Here is a 16081-nt window from a genome sequence, read left to right as displayed (position 1 = left end):
AGCCATAGAAACCAGAAGATCCCAATTCAATCTTTGGTTTGTGCTGAGTTTGCTAATCTCAGCAGGACTGTAGTAGGATGTTATAATATGCTCACACACCCTGGTTCTGCATTTATATTCCCGATCATTATCCAGTTACTCTGGATGAACATTGCAATGTAAGCATATTGGGTGAGGATGAATTGGGTTTATCTGTGATGCTTCCATGACTTAGTCACCTGCTGATCACTGTCTAAGGTAATGCAAGAAACAGTGACCAAGTGGATAAGATATTGAAGGATGGCAGATTTTCATAAAATGTTTTCAGCAAAAATCCATAACCTTCAGGTATGGAGAGGGTCAGGCGCAAAGGAAATGTTCGGGGTAGCCATCAGAACCCCAGAGTAGGAGGCCGGTTTGAGGGATCACTGAGTCTGAGTGTGAGGGAAGAGTCAGTGAGTCATCTTGACAGTTCCATGGAATCACTGTGAATAATTTTAATTTTTATGAGTAGCTACTCTTTCTACAACTGTACAGGGCATTGGTGAGACCACACCTAGAGTTGTGCGTAGTGTTTTGATTTGCTTATTTAAGGAGGGATACACTTGCATTGGAGGCGATTCAGAGAAAGTTCACTAGGTCGATTCCTGGGATGAAGGGGTTGTCTTATGAGGTAAGGTTGAGCAGGTTGGGCCAATACTCATTGCAATGAAGTTCAGAAGAGTGAGAGGTGATTATATTAAAACAGAAGATTTTGAGGGTGCTTGACAGGGTAGGTGCTCAGAGGATGTTTCCCCTCTGAGAATCTAGATTTGGAGGACACAGTTTCAGAATAAGGGTTGCCCATTTAAGACAGAACCTTTGGAATTCCATACCCCAGAGAGCAGTGGAGGCTGGGTCATTGAATACATTCAAGGCTGAGTTAGACCGAGTTTTGATCTGCAAGGGAGTCGAGGGTTATGGGAGACAGGCAGGAAAGTGGAGTTGAAGCTATGATCAGATCAACCATATCTAATTGAATGGCGGAGCAGGCTCAAGGGGCTGAATGGCCTAATCCTACTTCTTAGCTAACTAGTATAAAATAGGTGGCAGCGGATTGGCATCCCCTTTCATATCGCTGTCGAATTTTTATTTTTGCTAACTTCCATGTCTGTTTCTATCTTATGACACTGTAAAATGCTTCTCTAAAAGACGATCTGACAGTAAAACCCATTGTTTTAATATTCCCCCTCAGCCATTCTTCACTGACATTTTTTAAAAGAGCAAAAGCTGTTGGACTCTGTGATTTTATGACCCCTCAGACTGTAACAATTATTATTTTTCAGCTCATGGGGGAGACAAAATGGCATTTTTACATTATCCCCAGGTTAATATTTGGCAGTCAAGCCTGTGTGGATCTGGGAGGCTATTTCTTTTTGTAGTTATAATTAAATCAAGAATGCAGAGCCTTGGGAAGTTATTTTTAAGGGCCAAAACGTTTTCTGGGAGTGTACAAGATGGCTCATCAATCACCTGTTTGCCCAGAGAACTGTTGATAAAATCAATCGAGATTTCATGTTAAAATTCCCCAGAGCAGACATAAACAACAGATCCAGGGAGCAATGTAACTGAATCACACAATACACCTATAAACTTCTGAATTGGATTCAGTCCCAGGTATCCGTGTCAGTGTGACTCAGTGGTAGTACTCCTGGGATTCTATATCAAAGCCAACAACAGCACTAAAACTGATTTCTGGTCACTCATCTCAATGCTGTCACTGTGACAATGCTAATGTTCCCTTATGCGGTTAAAGCAATTCATTGTGTCAAGCACTTTGGATGTTTCTAAAAGATGTCTGTATAAAGGCAAATTCTTTCCCTCTATTCTATATAAAAAAACACCTAAAACTGCTCATAAAATTGAACCACTAACTCACTTCCATGTATTCATCACTGATTGTGACATAACCTGAGTCTGTTCCATAGCATAGACAGTCTCCGGTGGAACACGTTAGCCATGCAAAAACAGGCTGCAAATACAGTTGTAATGACACAGTTATGTGTCCCAACTGGGAACATCTGGACTGGGAAGCCTGCCAGTCATGAAATAAACTGGTGAACAGTAAGGAAGCCAACTACTTCTACCTTTAATTTTAATATTCATTCTCAGGATGTGGGCAAGGTCAGCATTTAAAGTCATACAGCACAAAAACAGGCCCTTCGGCCCATTGTGTCTGTGCCGGCCATTAAGTACCTACCTATTCTAATCCCATTTTCCAGCACTTGGCCTGTAGCCTTGTATGCTATGGCATTTCAAGTGCTCATCTAAATACATTTTAAATGTTGAGGGTTCCTGCCTGTACCATCTCTTCAGGTAGTGCATTCCAGATTCCAACCACTCTCTGGGTGAAAAGTTTTTTCTCAAATCCCCTCTAAACCTCCTGCCCCTTACCTTAAATTTATTGCCCATTCCTAGCTTTCCTGAGAAGATGGTGGTGGACCTTGAACACTGCAGTCCATGAGCAGTTTGATGGAACTCAATGGCTTACAGATTATGTTGGTGTAGAACTGGCATCACATATGCCAGACAGAGTTACAACAACAGGTTTCCTTCCATAAAGGACATAAATTGTTGTGTTTCGACTGTGATTTTACAATAATTCCACAACTTTTTATTTCCAGGTTTCTTAACTTGAGTTAACCTCATTCTGAAACCGTCATGGTGAGATTTGAACTCACAATGTCTAGATTATTAATTGAAGCCTCTGGATTACTGGTGCAGTAGCATAACTGCTACACTATTGTACCCAATATTATAGTGGAAAATGACTGCAGTACAACTTGGGTCTTCCACATCAGAGTAGCTCAGACACAAGGGAGACAATTCAGTGTGTGAGTAAGCTATTAAGATGAGGTGTGTATAATATCTGCCATTTTTCGGTGCCAGTCAAATTTAGTTAATTGCCCCATAACACTGCATCCCTTTTATATTGCAGCAACTCCTCTGTGTCAGTAGTGCAGCATAAATTATAAATGCATTGGCTGAAAGGGTGGTGAAAGCAGATTCAAAATTTACTTTCAAAAGGGAAATAGGATAAATACTAGAAGGGGAAAACTTTACAGGACTATGGGGAAAGAACTGAGGAGTGGAACTAATTGGATGGACCTTTCAAAGAACTGGCACAGTTGCAATGGGCTGAATGGCCTCCTGTACTGTATCATTCTATGATTCTAAATGAGATGGTATAAGTGTCTCTGTTTAGGTTATCTGGTTGTCAGCTGTCCTGTATGTAATATACATCTGGTTATCAGTTATCCTTTATGTAAACAGATCTGATTATTAATTGTCCTGTATATAATGCTTTCCCTTCTGAGCAAGGGTCAATGCCAAGTTAGTTATAGATGCCCTTTAATGAGATTTCCTCACAATTGACGTCTCACAATGTGCAGGGTCTAGGATTACGGATAAAGAATAGCTAAGGGGGCAAGGCCGGGACACCTTTATGAGCCAGTATTTTTTGGAAAAGGGGGGAAAGCAATCATTAAACAAGAAAATGGTTGTGAGTACTGTCGGGAGCAAGCGTTCAAACAGAGAAATCATAGCAGCCATTAGACACAGCTCTGTGGAAGTACTTATGCACTGTGTGTTAAAATGAGATGCTGCATCCACCCGCTCTGGCGCCAGTACCAGTCAGACTGCAAACCAACAGCAGAATTTAGAGAGGATCAGTAAACATCTGAACTGCCAGGGATATCAGTGAGATTTCATTCCCATTCTCTGGGGGCAATACTGTAAACCATAAAGCCTGTGCAAGTAGATTAAACTCCAGTTGCATCATAATAATTAAATATTACACTCATTCCATCAATAAAGTACAACATTTCAATTAGGTTTATATACAGGGTTCCCGGGGGAACATTAAAAAACCATCTTCCTAAAACAAACATGTATACATATGAATAAAACACAGCTGTGAATTACCCACTGGGCTCATTTACACTATTTAACAGGAAGGTTTGGAGCAATGTTTGCAGAATAATAGAGAATAACCAGGAGAGGCTTACTTACAAAATAACTAAAAACCAAGAGAAAGTCATACATGGAGTAACTAAAAATCACTCACAGAATAACTAATACCTAGGAGATTGTCACTCCCAAGATAGCTAATGATCAGGAGAGTGAATTACAGGATAATCAATAGTCAGGTGAGTGTCACACACCAGGAGAGTGCCAGATAGAGTCTGAATCAGTGGGATGCAGAACATAATCCAGTTTAGATATCAAGAAGTATGTGATATTCTTCCCGTTCTCTTGGTTGCTGTCCATCCATCACTCAAGGGATCTTTTTGCATATCCCATCACATCCCGATCAATCATTCTCTGTTTTACAATTGTTTGGCAAGTATATTATTCTATGTCTGATCAGTGCCTGATATGGCTTCCAACAAGTCAACAACAAGGAATAAGTAGAAAGGATATAGCCAGAGTTCTTCATGTGAGACAGCACAGCCCATAGAGTTGATGGTAAATGATCTACATGAATTGAAATTGGCTTAGTGATTGAGGAAGATGGTGATAAATTGAGAATGTTCTGCCTGGGATACAATAACCATTGGTGTTCCATTTGAGATCTGCTCTGGGACTGTGCTGTTCTCAATAATTTTTAAAATATTTTGTTCATTCATTCACGGAATGTGGGCATCGCTGGGTAGGCCAGCATTTGTTGCACATCCCTAACTGCCCTTGAGAGGGTGGTGGTGAGCTATCTTCTTGAACCGCTGCAGTCCATGTGAGGTAGGTCCACCCACAGTGCTATTAGGAAGGGAGTTCCAGGATTTTGACCCAGCAACAGTGAAGGAACGGCGATATAGTTCCAAGTCAGGATGGTGTGTGACTTGGAGGGGAACTTGCAGGTGGTGGTGTTCCCATGTATTTGCTGCCCTTGTCCTTCTAGTTGGTAGAGGTCACAGGTTTGGAAGGTGCTGTCTAAGGAGCCTTGGTGCATTGCTGCAGTGCATCTTGTAGATGGTACACACTGCTGCCACTGTGCGTCGGTGGTGGAGGGAGTGAATGTTTGTGGATGGGGTACCAATCAAGCGGGCTGCTTTGTCCTGGATGGTGTTGAGCTTCTTGAGTGTTGTTGGAGCTCCACCCTTCCAGGCAAGTGGAGAGTATTCCATCACACTCCGGACTTGTGCCTTGTAGATGGTGGACAGGCTTTGGTGAGTTACTCGCCACAGGATTCCTAGCCTCTGACCTGTTCTTGTAGCCAGGGTATTTATATGGCTACTCCAGTTCAGTTTCTGGTCAATGGTAACCCCCAGGATGTTGCTAGTGGGGGATTCAGTGATGGTAATGCCATTGAATGTCAAGGGGAGATGGTTAGATTCTGTCTTGTCGGAGATGGTCATTGCTTGGCATTTGTGTGGCGCAAAGCCACTTATCAGTCCAAGCTCAAGTCTTGCTGCATTTCTACAGTATCTGAGGAGTCGTGAATGGTGCTGAACATTGTGCAATCATCAGCGAACATCCCCATTTCTGACCTTATGATTGAAGGAAGTATCTGAAGATGGTTGGGCCTAGGACACTACCCTGAGGAACTCCTGCAGTGATGTCCTGGAGCTGAGATGATTGACCTCCAACAACCACAACCATCTTCCTTTGTGCTAGGTATGACTGTAACCAGTGGAGAGTTTTCCCCCTGATTCCCATTGACTTCAGTTTTGCTAGGGCTCCTTGATGCCATACTCGGTCAAATGCTGCCTTGATGACAAGGGCTGTCACTCTCACTTCACCTCTTGAGTTCAGCTCTTTTATCCATGTTTGAACCAATGCTGTAATGAGGTCAGGAGCTGAGTGGCCTGACGGAACCCAAACTGAGCCTCACTGAGCAGGTTATTGCTAAGCAAGTGCCGCTTGATAGCACTGTCGATGAGACCTTCCAACACTTTATGAAAATTGAGAGTAAACTGATGGGGCGGTAATTGGCCGGTTTGGACTTGTCCTGCTTTTTGTGTACAGGACATGCCTGGGCAATTTTCCACATTGTCGGGTAGATGCCAGTGTTGTAGCTGTATTGCAACAGCTTGGCTCGGGGCGCAGCAAGTTCTGGAGAACAGTTCTTCAGTACTATTGCCGGAATATTGTCAGGGCCCATAGCCTTTGCAGTATCCAGTGCCTTCAGTCGTTTGATATCATGCGGAGTGAATCGAAATGGCTGAAGTCTGGCATCTGTGATGCTGGGGACTTCAGGAGGAGGCCGAGATGAATCATCCACACGGCACTTCTGGCTGAAGATTGTTGCAAATGCTTCAGCCTTATATTTTGCACTGATGTGCTGGGCTCCCCCATCATTGAGGATGGGGATATTTGTGCAGTCACCTCCTCCAGTTAGTTGTTTAAATGTCCACCACCATTCACGGCTGGATGTGACAGGACTGCAGAGCTTAGATCTGATCCGTTGGTTATGGGATCGCTTAGCTCTGTCTATCGCGTGTTGCTTGTCTGTAAGGTATGAATCCGTGAGAATGACTATGTCAGGCTGTTGCTTGACTAGTCTGTGGGACAGCTCTCCCAACCTTGGCACAAGCCCCCAGATGTTAGTAAGGAGGATTTTGCAGGGTCGACAGGGCTGGGTTTGCCGTTGTCGTTTCCGGTGCCTAAGTTGATGCCGGGTGATCCATTCAGTTTCATTCTGTTCATTCATTATTGACTTTGTAGCGTTTAGATACAACTGTGGCTTGCTAGGCCATTTCAGCAGGCATTTAAGAGTTAACCACATTGAGTGATATAGAGCAGGTTGTCTGTAGATTCAGAACAGGACAATGCTCATTATTACCTTTGCTGCTGACATGGACAGATAGCAAATACAAAGATTAATTGTCTTCAGAGATACTTGGACTAATTGCGTGGATTGACTGAGATGTAGCAGGTTGATTTTAATTTAGATAAATGTTTGTGCATAAAGGGGGTAGCAGTAAACAGATGTTTAACAAGATCCTACTTTAGTTTAGTTTAGTTTAGAGATACAGCACTGAAACAGGCCCTTCGGCCCACCGAGTCTGTGCCGACCATCAACCACCCATTTATACTAATCCTACACTAATCCCATATTCCTTCAACATCCCCACTTGTCCCTCTATTTCCCTACCACCTACCTATACTAGGGGCAATTTATAATGGCCAATTTACCTACCAACCTGCAAGTCTTTTGGCTTGTGGGAGGAAACCGGAGCACCCGGAGAAAACCCACGCAGACACAGGGAGAACTTGCAAACTTTAAGGAAAGAAAGAATTTACATATTTATATAGTACGTTTTGCATCTTCTGGAGATTCTAAAGTGCTTCACAGCCAATTAATTACTTTTGAAGTGTGGTTATAATTGTTCTGTAGGCAAACAGTTAATTTACACATGGCAAGAGCCCACATACAGCATTGAGATTAATGACCAATTAATCTGTTAGGTGATGTTGGTTGAGTGATAAATATTGGTCAAAACGCTGGTGGAAATCCCCCGCTCCTCTTCTCCTTTGTTTACAGGCAGGCAGTTCTTAATTTGATGTCTCATCTGACAGACAGTATCTCTGACAGTCCAGTACTCCCTCAGTACAGAACGGGAGTAGATAATGGGCTCAAATCCAGACAAGTCTTTCCCCTCAGGGATATGTATATACCTCCTCCGAGGGAGGGAGATATTAACAGCATTGCTGAAAATTTCTTTTACAGGCAAGGTAGAGAGGAAATTAGCATTCAATTAAGGAGATCAATCTATCATAAAATAATCAAACATTGGCCAAATGGCTTTCCCTTGCTCTGGACTTTTATTTTCCTCCTCATTTTGAGTAATTGGGAGGAGGGTTAAGAATCTGTGCAGCATCTGGGGTTTGACATATGATTCCTTGGGTGAGTGGAGGGTTGGGTGTCTGGAACTTCAGCAGAACCCCTGATTGTTGCATGGGTTACAGCATTTCTCCCTTGACATGAAGGTCAGTGCTTCTTCACATAGAATATGTCCGAACCAATTGTCAGTGCCACATTTACTGATTTTCTTTCTTTTTCATTTCCCTCACTGTCTGATCTGAAACTTGGCAGAAAACAGCAGCTGCCTTGTTATGTAAAGGACAGGCCTTTGCCTCTGCTCCTGAATGTGACTGTCTTCCTGCAGGAAGAACTGTGCTTTATTTTAGCCATTGGCCGGAAGGGAATCAAATCCTGACTGCATAGCGAGTGACGCAAAGATAAAAGAAACAGAACAAAAATGAAGATGAGAAAAAGTCCAGTAATTGTAAGGGGAGCCAAAATAACATGTTTGGGAAATTAATCCTTTCAGTGACTCTCTGCAACGGCACTGCGAGCTGTTCTACATGCAATAATCATCTAGGGAACATAGAATATAAAATTCTAAGATTCTGTTAGAGGAGGAGTGGGACTAATTGATAGCTTTTTCTAAGAGCCAACAGAGGCACAATGGGCCAAATGGCCGAGAACCATAGAAAAATTACAGCACAGAAGGAGACCATTCAGCCCGTCATGTCCATGCCAGCCGGAAACAAACTAGCTGCCCAATCTAATCCCACCTTCCAGCACCTGGTCCATAGCCTTGCCGGTTACAGAACTTCAGGTGCTTGTCCAGGGACCTTTTACCTCTGGGTGGAAAGGTTTTTCCTCATGTCCCCTCTAATCCTTCCACCAATCACCTTAAGTCTGTGCCCCCGGGTAATTGACCTCCGCCAGGGGAAGCAGGTCCTTCCTGTCTACTCTATCTAGGCCCTTCATAATTTTGTACACCTCAATTAAGTCACTCCTCAGCCTCCTCTGTTCCAGGGAAAACAACCCTCGTCTATCCAATCTTTCCTCATAGTTGCAACATTCGAACCCTGACAACATTCTTGTAAGTCTCCTCTGTACACTCTCCAGAGCAATTATGTGTTTTCTGTAATGTGGTGACCAGAACTGTACACAATACTCCAACTGTAGCCTAATGAGCGTTTTATACAGTTCCAGCATTACATCCCTGATTTTGTATTCTATACCTTGGCCAATAAAGGAAAGCATTCCATATGTCTTCTTCACCACTCTATCTACCTGTCTTGTCACCTTCAGGACATGCACTCCAAGGTCTCTCACTTCTTCTACCCCTCTAAATATCTTCCCGGTTATTGTGTATTCCCTCACTTTCTTTGCTCTCCCCAAATTCATTACCTCACACTTCTCCAGATTGAATTCCATTTGCCACTTTTCCGCCCACTGAACCAAACCATTGATATCATTCTGGAGTCTACAGCTATCCTCTCCATTATCAACTACACGATCAATTTTTGTATCATCAGCAAATTTCCCAATCCTGCCTCCTATATTTAAGTCCAAATCATTAATATGTACCACAAACAGCAAGGAACCCAACACTGAGCCCTGTGGAACGCCACTGGAAACAGCTTTCCATTCGCAAAAACATCCATTGACTACTACCCTTTGTTTTAGAAGATTAGAACATTACAGCGCAGTACAGGCCCTTCGGCCCTCGATGTTGCGCCGACCTGTGAAACCATCTGACCTACACTATTCCATTTTCATCCATATGTCTATCCAATGACCACTTAAATGCCCTTAAAGTTGGCGAGTCTACTACTGTTGCAGGCAGGGCATTCCACGCCCCTACTACTCTCTGAGTAAAGAAACTACCTCTAACATCTGTCCTATATCTATCACCCCTCAACTTAAAGCTATGTCCCCTCGTGTTTGCCATCACCATCCGAGGAAAAAGACTCTCACTATCCACCCTATCTAACCCTCTGATTATCTTATATGTCTCTATTAAGTCACCTCTCCTCCTCCTTCTCTCCAACGAAAACAACCTCAAGTTCCTCAGCCTTTCTTCGTAAGACCTTCCCTCCATACCAGGCAACATCCTAGTAAATCTCCTCTGCACCCTTTCCAAAGCTTCCACATCCTTCCTATAATGCGGTGACCAGAACTGCACGCAATACTCCAGGTGCGGCCTCACCAGAGTTTTGTACAGCTGCAGCATGACCTCGTGGCTCCGAAACTCGATCCCCCTACTAATAAAAGCTAACACACCATATGCCTTCTTAACAGCCCTATTAACCTGGGTGGCAACTTTCAAGGATTTATGTACCTGGACACCAAGATCTCTCTGTTCATCTACACTACCAAGAATCTTCCCATTAGCCCAGTACTCTGCATTCCTGTTACTCCTTCCAAAGTGAATCACCTCACACTTTTCCGCATTAAACTCCATTTGCCATCTCTCAGCCCAGCTCTGCAGCCTATCTATGTCCCTCTGTACCCTACAACATCCTTCGGCACTATCCACAACTCCACCGACCTTCGTGTCATCCGCAAATTTACTAACCCACCCTTCTACACCCTCTTCCAGGTCATTTATAAAAATGACAAACAGCAGTGGCCCCAAAACAGATCCTTGCGGTACACCACTAGTAACTAAACTCCAGGATGAACATTTGCCATCAACCACCACCCTCTGTCTTCTTTCAGCTATCCAATTTCTGATCCAAAGCTCTAAATCACCTTCAACCCCATACTTCCGTATTTTCCGCAATAGCCTACCGTGGGGAACCTTATCAAACGCCTTACTGAAATACATATACACCACATCCACGGCTTTACCCTCATCCACCTGTTTGGTCACCTTCTCGAAAAACTCAATAAGGTTTGTGAGGCACGACCTACCCTTCACAAAACCGTGCTGACTATCGCTAATGAACATATTCTTTTCAAGATGATTATAAATCCTATCTCTTATAACCTTTTCCAACATTTTACCCACAACCGAAGTAAGGCTCACAGGTCTATAATTACCAGGGCTGTCTCTACTCCCCTTCTTGAACAAGGGGACAACATTTGCTATCCTCCAATCTTCCGGCACTATTCCTGTCAACAATGACGACATAAAGATCAAGGACAAAGGCTCTGCAATCTCCTCCCTGGCTTCCCAGAGAATCCTAGGATAAATCCCATCTGGCCCAGGGGACTTATCTATTTTCACACTTTCCAAAATTGCTAACACCTCCTCCTTGTGAACCTCAATCCCATCTAGCCTAGTAGTCTGAATCTCAGTATTCTCCTCGACAACATTTTCTTTCTCTACTGTAAATACTGACGAAAAATATTCATTTAATGCTTCCCCTATCTCCTCTGATTCCACACACAACTTCCCACTGTCCCTGAGCCAATTCTGGATCCAACCTGCCACATTCCATGGGTTTTCATTTTACTGACCAGTCTGCCATGTGGGACCTTGTCAAATGCCTTACTAAAATCCATGTAAACCACATCCACTGCACTACCCTCATCAATCCTCCTTGTTACTTCCTCAAAAAACTCAATAAGTTAGTAAGACATGACCTTCCCCTAACAAATCCATGCTGACTATCCCTGATTAATCCATGCCTTTCTAAATGGCAGTTTATCCTGTCCCTCAAAATTAATTCTAACAATTTACCCATCACTGAAGTCGGACTGTAATTATTTGGCCTATCCATTTTAAACAATGGTACAACGTTCGCAGACCTCCAATCATCTGGTACCTCTCCTGTATCTAGTGAGGATTTGAAGATGATCCTCAGCGCATCCGCTATTTCCTCCCTGCCTTCCTTTAAAACCTGGGATGCAATCCATCTGGCCCTGGCGATTTGTCCACTTTCAAGGATGCCCAACCCTCTAGTACTTCCTCTCTCATCGTATCTAATATTTCACACTCCTCCTCGTTAACTACAATGTCTGCATCAACCTTTCCTTTGTGAAGACAGAGACAAAAAACTCATTTAGAACCCTGCCCACATCTTCTGCATCCATGCACAAGTTCCCTTGTACATCTCTGATAGGTCCTTCCCTTTCCTCTTGCTCTTAATGTACTGATAAAATATCTTTGGGTTTTGCTTGATTTTACCTGCCAATAATTTTTTATGTCCTCTCTTTGCTTTTCTAATTTCTTTTTTTACTTCACCCCTGCACTTTCTATACTCCTAGAAACATAGAAAATAGGAGCAGGAGTAGGCCATTCGGCCCTTCAAGCCTGCTCTGCCATTCATTACGATCATCCAGCTCTGTAACCTGTTCCTGCTTTCCCCCCATATCCTTTGATCCCTTTTGCCCCAAGAGCTATATCTAACTCCTTCTTGAAAACATACAATGTTTTGGACACAATTGCTTTCGGTGGTAGCAAATTCCACAGGTTCACCACTCTCGGTGAAGAAATTTCTGCTCATCTCAGTCCTGAAAGGTTTACCCCGTATCATTAGACTATGACCCCTGATTCTGGACTCCCCCACCATCGGGAACATCCTTTCTGCATCTACCCTGTCAAGTCTTGTCAGAATTTTATAGGTTTCTATGAGACCCCCCCTCACTCTCCTGAACTCCAGTGAATATAATCCTAACCGACTCGGGGCGGCACAGTGGCGCGGTGGTTAGCACCGCAGCCTCACAGCTCCAGCGACCCGGGTTCAATTCTGGGTACTGCCTGTGTGGAGTTTGCAAGTTCTCCCTGTGTCTGCGTGGGTTTCCTCCGGGTGCTCCGGTTTCCTCCCACATGCCAAAGACTTGCTGGTTGATAGGTAAATTGGCCATTATAAATTGCCCCTAGTATAGGTAGGTGGTAGGGGAATATAGGGACAGGTAGGGACGTGGTGGGAATATGGGATTAGTGTAGGATTAGTATAAATGGGTGGTTGATGGTCGGCACAGACTCGGCGGGCCGAAGGGCCTGTTTCAGTGCTGTATCTCTAAAATAAAACTCGATCTCTCCTCATACGTCAGTCCCGCCATCCCAGGAATCAGTCTGGTAAACCTTCGCTGCACTCCCTGTATAGCAAGAACATCCTTCCTCAGATAAGGAGACCAAAACTGCACACAATATTCCAGGTGTGGCTTCACCAAGGCCCTGTATAATTGCAGCAAGACATCCCTGCTCCTGTACTCGAATCCTCTCGCTATGAAGGCCAACATACCATTTGCCTTTTTTTACCGCCTGTTGCACCTGCATGCTTACCTTCAGCAACTTGTGTACGAGAACACCCAGGTCTCGCTGCATATTCCCCTCTCTCAGTTTATAGCCGTTCAGATAATAATCTGCCTTCCTGCTTTTGCTACCAAAGTGGATAACCTCACATTTATCCACATTATACTACATCTGCCATGCATTAGCCCACTCACGTAACTTGTCCAAATCACCCCGAAGCCTCTCTGCATCCTCCTCACAACTGACCCTCGCACCCAGTTTTGTGTCTTCTGCAAATTTGGAGATATTACATTTAGTAAATCATTAATATATATTGTGAATAGCTGGGGTCCTAGCACCGATCCCTGCGGTACCACACTAGTCACTGCCTGCCATTCGGAAAAAGACCTGTTATTCCTACTCTTTGTTTCCTGTCTGCCAAGCAATTTTCTATCCATCGCAATACACTACCTCCAATCCCATGCGCTTTAATTTTACACGCTAATCTCTTATGTGGGACTTTGTCGAAAGCCTTCTGAAAGTCCAAATAAACCACATCCACTGGCTGTCCCTCATCAACTCTACTAGTTACATCCTCAAAGAATTCTAGTAGATTTGTCAAGCATGATTTCCCTTTCGTAAATCCATGCTGACTCTGTTTGATTCTACCACTGTTCTCCAAGTGCTCTGCTATAAAATCTTTGATAACGGACTCTAGAATTTTCCCCACTACTGACGGCAGGCTGACTGGTCTATAATTCCCTGTTTTCTCTCTACCTGCCTTTTTAAATAGTGGGGTTACATTAGCTACCCTCCAATCTGTAGGAACTCTTCCAGAGTCTATAGAATCTTGGAAGGTGACCACCAATGCAGGCTTTCTAAAGTATTAAGATTTTTGTGATCATCATAAGCTTTCTTTTTCTGCTTCAACTTACCCTGTAAGCTTCTAGATAACCAGGGGGCTCTAGATTTGGCAGTACCACCCTTTATCTTTGTGGGGACATGCCTACACTCTGCCTGTAATATCTCACTTTTGAATGCCTCCCACTGGTTTGCCACTGAATTTCCTTCAAGTAGCTGTATCCAGTTCACTTTTGGCCTCCTGTGCTCTATGATTTTATGATTCTATAAAACCCACTAAAATTATTTCCCTAGGTTTCTAATGCCAAATATTAGAACATAAATGTTCTCCCACTGGTTGAATTGGTAAATGCTGTGCCTCATGTGGTACTGAGCCAACATTCAGTCCACTTTTTTTGGGATGCGAACATCACTGGCAGGACCAGCATTTATTGCCCATCCCTAATTGCCTTTGAGAACGTGGTGGTAAGCTGCCTTCTTGAATTGTTGCACTCCATGTGGTGATGGTGCTCCCTCAGTGCTGTGAAGGAGGGAGTTCTAGGATTTGACCCACCGACAATGAAGAAACGGTGATATATATTTGTTCCCCCCCCCACATCCAAGGAATCATATGTCAACCCCCAACTATGCTAAGTTAATTAAGTTGAACCAGAGCAGCTTTAAGCATTCTATCATTAGCCTCAGTATTCTTAAACTAGAGAGAGAAAAGCACAGCCAAGGTTCCTATTTTTGATCGGACACATGGATTGCTATAACTGCCAATCACTCCCTGGTGCAGGCAAACATCAACTGCAGGATTCACTCATGAAGAATGTCCACTGGGGAAATATAGCATTGAATGATCATTGCTCATGAAGCTGTAGCCCAGAAAAGGAGGAATACTGTCAGGATCACAGATGTTGGAGAAGACACCGTAACCGGGCATTACCATCTTTGAACTGACCTGGTGACTGCTCCCTGTTCTATTCCAAAAAAAATGGTGGTGGAGGATAGAACTGGAGCCTAATCTTTACACACTTAATAACTTTTTATTTACAGAGATTACAAACATGTACCTCCAAACCCAACAACCACAGTTTGTTTTAGTTTAGGCAGGCATCACAATCGGCGCAGGCTTGGAGGGCCGAATGGCCTGTTCATGTGCTGTACTGTTCTTTGTCTGTTCCTATATAGGAACATAAGTGAATTCCCAGTTAATGCCGACCACCTGAATATAATTAATATACAGTTAACACTGGCTACTTTCATACCTGAGAGTTGGAAAATAGAGGGTGGGCTGTTGGGTTGGGAATTCCAAGTATAAAGTACTCTGGGGACGTCAGCAGCAGATGTTTATCTCAAATACACACTGTGAAATGGAACAGGTCGCAGAAAATTCTCTCCCATTCCTACATGTCCTGCACCTACTTCCACATTTTGATGCAAATTTATCCCTAAATGTTACATAAAATTGAAGAAGCTTGGCAGTAGATGTTTTCAGTGAGGTGATAACAGTTGCAGTGGAACGGAGGATTCTTCTTGGTCCCTTTAAATAATGGGTCACATCATCCAGGGTTTGGGAGGTGTCATTGGTATGAGGACCAACAGAGAGAGGCGGATCAGTGCTAAAGCAATCACATGCTGTTCCTTTTCTCTTGGTCAAGAGTCCAGGCCTATCGCGCAAGTCAACAGCAAGCCTGAAGGGACTTGGAGCCAGGATGCGTTAAACTGGGGAGGAGGTACATGATGTCAAACTGGGTCTCAAAAAGCCTCTCAATTGTCAGAGGAAGACATGACTGAGAAGTGAGGAATTCCACAGTTTTGAGGCTCTGGAAGGGAGTTAGAAAAGTAGACAATGTAATGGAGTTTCTAACTCTTCCATCATTAAAAACCTATAGAATAGCAAAAATAAAAGTTTGTTAAAGATAATTCTTAGTAAGTGTTTAAACGAAATTCTGCTATTTATATTTGTAGTGTTTTTTTTGGATTAAACAGCAGATTGTGGGACACTATGATAGAAGTGTTTAAAATTATGAAAGAATGGGATAAGGTGGATAAAAGTAGACTGTTTTCAGTAGTTCTAGAGGGATCTAGAACAAGGGCCTATAGATTCAAGATTAAATGTAACGAATTTAGAACATAGCACAGGAGAAGCCTCTCCACACAGAGAGCTGTGAAGCTGTGGGATTCATTCCCAGGGTTAGTGGTTGAGGTAGAAACTGTGTCAAAAGTCAGGATTAGAGGGGGATAAAGGGAAAGGAGATGGAAAGGTGTCCAAATTACCAACTGGAGTCAGGGGA

The sequence above is a fragment of the Heterodontus francisci genome, chromosome 22, assembly GCF_036365525.1.
Source record: "Heterodontus francisci isolate sHetFra1 chromosome 22, sHetFra1.hap1, whole genome shotgun sequence".
In the NCBI taxonomy this organism is placed as follows: Eukaryota; Metazoa; Chordata; class Chondrichthyes; order Heterodontiformes; family Heterodontidae; genus Heterodontus; species Heterodontus francisci.
This window is presented reverse-complemented; position numbering follows the sequence as displayed.